This window comes from Crocodylus porosus, unplaced genomic scaffold (genome assembly GCF_001723895.1).
Source record: "Crocodylus porosus isolate Cpor-Errol unplaced genomic scaffold, CroPor_comp1, whole genome shotgun sequence".
NCBI lineage: Eukaryota > Metazoa > Chordata > Crocodylia > Crocodylidae > Crocodylus > Crocodylus porosus.
Window position 1 is genome coordinate 84,953 of NW_017728942.1, and position 6,067 is coordinate 91,019.

A 6,067-nucleotide genomic window follows, 5' to 3' on the forward strand; every position below is an offset into this window, starting at 1 on the left:
TAGCATGCAGGGATTGGGTGTCCAGTGGCAGGCTGGCGCTCAAAACCAAGCATCAGGTCGAGCAGGAACCTATCTTCTGGAGATTCTTCAGGTGGTAGAGAGGTGTATCTTGGGGGAATCTGAAAAGGATATTGTCCCAGAATCTCAGCTCATAGTTAGTTCCTTATTTGCAGGAAGGTACATAGCACACAGCTCTGGGGGGCTGTCAATTGGCAGGCTGGCATGCAAAAACTGAGTATTGGGTCAGGCAGTGCCCTGCCCAGACTTCTTCAGGAGAGCCCCCTGGTGGCAAGGACATGTTTTGGGGGAACCCAAAAAGGATTGTCACCTGTAACCCCAGCCCCAAACCTCTTTATTTGGTGCTATGTAAATAGGACGTAGATCTGAGGGGCCATCAGTTGAGAGGCTAGTACACAAAAACCGAGCTTCAGGTCAAGCAGCAGCCTCCCAGACTTCTTCAGGAGATTTTCCAGGTAGTGGCGATTTGTGTTTTGGGGTGATTCAAAGGATTTTACCGGATAATCCCAACCCAAGATCAGCTCCTTATTCATGGCCATGCGTTTAGCACATAGGCCTGTTAAGACCATGAACTAGCAAGCTGGCACGTGACAACCAAGCTTCAGATAAGGCAAGCCTGCCCAGCCTTCTTCAGCAGAGTCCCCCAGTGACAGAAACATGTCTGGGGTGACCCAAAAAGTATTTTGTCCCATAATCCCAGCCCAAACCCAGTTCTTTATATGAAGCTATTTATTGCAAAGGCCTAAAGAGCTGTCAGTTTTCAGGTTAGCACACAAAAGCCAAGCTTTGGGTCAAGTAGAGGCCCAGGCTTCTTCAGGAGACCCCAGTGGCAGAGACATGTAGTCTGGGGTGACCCAAAAAGGATTTCTACCTGTAATCCCAGCCCAAACCCAGCTCCTTGTTCAGTGCTATATACATAACACACAGGCTGGGAGGGTGGGAGGCATCAGTGGGCAGGCTGGCAAGCAAAACCAAGCTTCAGGTCAGACAGCACCCTGCCCAGATTTATTCAGAAGTGTCCTTCCAGTGGCAGTGATGTGTATTTTGGGGTGACTCAAAAAGGATTCTGCTCCATAATCCCAGCCTAATCTCAGCTCTTTATTCAAGGCTTTGGACTTAATACATAGTATTATTTAACATTTTTTATTAGTAAATATGTATTTTTTCTTAAATTCTAACTCTTCAGCTCATCAAATTCATTGCTAACACCCTTTAATTCTGTAAAGATTGACAAGGAACCAGGAACTGGGAATAAGTAACCAATTTCAGCCTCGTGTTTCCAGGGCTGTATCTATACTCTTCTGATTAACCTCTCCCTCTATTGTCCCAGCATTAGTGAAGCACCTCTGATAACAATGATTGCTGCTGTCCGAATAAGGAACTGGTGTTTTAATTAGTCTTACCTAACACAGGGTACTTTGAGCAACAGTGCAGCTGTGGGGGCGTTAATCGTAACACAGGTTGTGTTTTGAGCTGGGTTTCAGGCCATTCTCATCTTGAGCAGGTGGTGTAATAAAAATGTAATTTATTTAGTTCTCTATTTCTAGTATGGTGAACCCCTCCCTATACATGACCAGGATCCCACTGTGCTAGAGACTGTACACTGATGAAGGGAGCAGTCCCCATCTCAGTATGCTAACTCTCTAGTTGTCATCAGGGTATGAGAGGTAGACACAACAGATAGGTGCCTGTGAGGACACCACAAAACAGAAGAGCTTAGTAAAGCAATGAAAAATTGTAATTAAGAAGAATATGACTAATTTTCCTAATGTAGACAAGACATTGGTGGAGTCTTCAAGGCAAGGTCAGGACACAGAGGGAGTCAGTTTAAAGATGCTGGCACTATGGCTGCCAGGCTATGCTTGTTCTGAGGATAAATAGGGCCCTTCAAGTCTCCAGGGTGATCAATCAAGAGCTAAATTAATTTAAAGAAATTAAACCCTGAAGCCCAAATCCCACCCTGACTTACAGAAGAAGCCCTTAATGTTGCAACAGCAAGGTATTTATTAATTCACCACAGCCAAGATGAGGAGAGGACTGTACAAACTCTAAGTTAGTCAAACATTTCCAAGTTATCCTGCTGTGTAGCTTCTAAAACAGAACAGAGCAACCCCCAGCCAAACAGGTGTATCTTGTGCCACTGCCAGGTTACAAAATTGGGACAGCTTTCTTCCTTTTTATTTGGTCTAGAACAGCCTGGAAATAATCAGAAATGATACGTTATTGTAAACTATACTTTAGACTCTGCATGTGTTTAATTAAGAGAGAAATTGGCAGAAACAGTCAGCAAGAGCAGAAACAGGTAGTTGCCATGAGGGCTTTTGGACCCTGATGATATCACCAGAGCTGAGCTACTTATTAGAGTTGTTACTCTTGCTGCTTATAAGCTATTTGATCCAGGTACCTCCTGTCCCACCCTTCCAGTCATCTCATTCAACCTGCTCTTGCAACTCCCCTTCTTCTATCTTTTTGCTTATCCTCTGCTCTCCATGCCCCCTTCCCTCCTTTGTCTACCTAGGTAGCTATTATCTCTCAGCAAAACTCCATCCAGAAAATTAGTATGGAAAGAAACCAACTTCTTCCCACACAGGCCTCATGGCTCTAACATGATGCTTGTAACCACAAGGATCACCCTGTTCATGCATTGCATCCCTTCCCCAATCCATGTCAGATTAGATGGTGAGCATTTTGAGGCAGAACCTCTGTTAGAGCTTGTCTCAACTTAAACAGTTCTATCAACATCACTATTTTTGTTGTGCAGTTTTTTCCCCTATAGAACTACACCGTAGTGTAGATGCAGTATAAAGATGCCCTTTACTAGTATAGCTTGTGCTATGCTTACACTACAGGTTTCTCCCTATGTCAGGTAGGACTGTGGATCAGTGTGATCCCCTGACCGACACTGCTGTACTAGCGGCAGCCCTTGATGCAGATGAATGCAAAATCATGCTTTTAGTTGTACAGCTTGTTTTGCTCCTGGGGGCTGATTCTACTATTCTAGTAGAAAGCACAGCGTGGCTGGTGTTTTGTCAGTACACTGTACTGACTTTGCTGTACTGACAATATACTCCTAGGGTATGTCAACATCTTGTCCTTGGAATTCCCAAGGAGTCTTTTGAGCATGCTGCACCCAGCTGCTCCTGTTCACATGAGCCAAATCCAAGTACAGAGCAGTGAAGCCAGTCTGGGGGCATTTCCCTGTGACTACTCTTGTGATCTCTGGAGCCCAATGAGCTTGAGAGTAGCTGCTTTGCTGCTGCATTTCCAGGCTTGACATACACGAGCAGGATGTGCCCAGGAGCATCCCTCACTGAAAGAACTGGGAGATGGTATAGAGTAGTCACATCCCTTGTCTAGACTGAGCTGGTTGGGAAGGAGGGACTTGCTGCTTTAATTATTGTTCTGTCATTAGCATGCCAAAACTTCTAAGTGTATACAAGCCTTTACTCCATATTTATGCAGTATGCAGCATGAAAGTCCCCTGATCTCAGTGGAGGTCCTTAGGGGGTACAACAATACCAATAATAAACAAGTGTAATTATTATAATTAGTTAGTCTGGAAATATCCGTACTGAAGATAATCACCAGGAATCTCAGACTGATCTGCAAGCTGACAGCAATGCTCCTCACCCTCTCTCTGAGATCCTCAAATAAAAGCCACAATATAACTGCAAAATGTTCATTGATTGTTGCTATGGGGCCTTCTGCTCTCACTCAATATGTATGACTCAGGGCTGCTAGGACTTTTTGGAAGATACAGGCCTACCTGCAGTGCTGCTGTTCCTTCATTTCCTCTCCATTCCTCTGTTGTTAGCACTGCATGCAAAAGAAGCAGTGCTGCAAGGCAGCTATGAGGGTACCTGTTAAATACCACCGGTAGCAGCAAGCTGGGAATGCCCTGAGGAGCGGAAGGCGGGGGAGGCAGAATGCTGTGGAGAGGGGAAGCAGCACATTAGCAGGTACAAAGTGCCCTAAATCTGTTTCCTTTATATCATCTCCTAAGGGATAAAAAGGGGAAGGCAGAAATCAGGTGACAGGAAAATGAGAGAAAGAAAGGTGAAGAGCAAGTGCAGGGGGGAGGGACCAGGAAGAGCTGTGGAGGGAGCAAGGAGGGAGGGAGAAGAGGGGTTTTCACACAAATGCGGCAGAGCAGACCAGAATGTTAATGGCCAGTGAGCCAGACATCCTCCTAGTGGCCCTGCTGCTTCTCCCTATGCTCTGCTGCTGCTTCCACATAATTCCTCTGCACTGTGATTCCCCCATCTTGATCTCTGCATCGAAGGACATTTCTTGCCATTCAGCAGACCTGGGAGAACTGTCAGCTGCTAGCTGAAAAGATCTGCTAGCTCAGCCTGTGATAAAACAGGTGAACACTGGAACATATATAAGGAGAGGCTGGGGCTGCTGGGTACAGAGAGGAGGGCCCTTTGTTTCACTACTTTTATGCTCATCCTGAGCTGCTGTTCTTGTCTCTTATTTCACACCTGACTATATTCCAGGTCAGTTCAGCAGTATTACATCTACTGGGTAGGGACAGCTTATGCTGGTAGGCTAAGCTCTCAGTATCTGCAGGGAGCCCACTGCCATCTTCGTCTGGATCACTGCCTGCAGAAACAGATATGTCTGCCCTTGTCAAAATAAACAGCATCCTTCCTTAATAGCCTTGTTCGACTGTGTACCCTTCACCTGCAGCCAGGGAAGTATCAAGCAATCCAATGGTGGCAGCAGCCCTGACCAGAGAGCTATTATGTTTTAGTGTCTTCCTAAATACATGGGTTTAATGCAAACTATTCCACTTAGTGTTGGGTGTGTTATAATTTGTTTCCAGGGGAGGAAGGCTGGACCATCTAGATGTGTGCATGGGACCATATAGATATGAGTATAATAGCAATGCCTATGACTTACATGGACAAAGCATGTCACGTAGCACACATGCACAGAGAGCTGTGCAGGATCTTTGAAAAAATTAATGCCGATACAAATCTAACTTTGCAGGTTTTAAAAATACACACACTGAACTGGATAACAAAAATCTGGAAGCAGAAGAGTGTTTATTAATGCTGAGTAATTCATCTGCAAGAGTATCAGAATGGAAAGACACGGTTCCCAGAAAAGACTGGTTCAGACTAGTTCTTAACTTACTCTACCCGCTAAACTTTCTAATAAGACTATTAAGGCCCTGATCCTGCCAACTCTTGTACACATGCCTCACTTTAAGACTATGTTGTCCCAGTGCAGTTAATGAGATTAGTCAGATGTGCAAAAGCAAGCACAAGTCTTGGAAAGGTCAAGATTGACATCAGTAGAAGCTCTCACTGACTGATCATTGACCCTAATTGCCCAGGCATGTCCAGAGCAGTGCCTGAGAGGTAGTTTTTATGAGTTAATCCATTTCTCTCAAAAAGAAAACACTGACCAAAAGTGTTTTAGACAGTTATGAACTTTTAGAGAATTTTGAGAGCACCAGGCAGAACAACAGGCCAAATTGTTAAGTGTCATTGCCTTTTTCAAATGAGCAAGGAAAATTCTCTGCTCTTGCTGGAATCAACCCATCTCTGAATGCTGCTAACATATTCCTACCAAAGACAACTTACTCTAGGGCTCATAAAAATGCTTCAGAGGAGCTAAATCTCTTCTTTATGGAACACGCTAGATTGTACCAGACAGCAAGTACTTTCAAAAACTTCCCAGGGAAGAAAACTTCAGCTCCTCCTAGACAGTAAAGAAAGGAAGCCCAGTGGTTATAATGCATCTGGATTCGCAAAACACTTTTGACAAAGTCCTTGCTAGAAGCTACTAAAGTAGCAACCTAGTCATGGACTGGGAGCTAAAGCATTACCAGGTGTATTGGCTAAAAGTTAGACAACAGGATAAGGAATAAAAGGTCAATTTTTAACCCATCAAAATGTTAAGGTCCATTATGGGGTTCTGTACTAGGACCATTTTTATTTAATATATTAATGACCTGTGAAAGGAGCCGAACAATAAAGTGGTAAAATCTACAGGTAACAGAAAGTAACTTAGGTTAGTGCAGTACAGAAAAGATTGC

At 44.3% G+C, this 6,067-nt stretch overlaps 1 long non-coding RNA gene across 1 annotated transcript; it reads right to left on the bottom strand.

The window, feature by feature from the left end:
- Positions 1–2,002: 2,002 nt before the first annotated feature.
- Positions 2,003–6,056, bottom strand: LOC109318738. The gene is made up of 2 exons (XR_002103312.1): positions 3,785–6,056; positions 2,003–2,214 (listed from the first exon to the last, which is right to left on the bottom strand). It is a non-coding gene; the product is annotated as an uncharacterized LOC109318738 (long non-coding RNA).
- Positions 6,057–6,067: the final 11 nt, after the last annotated feature.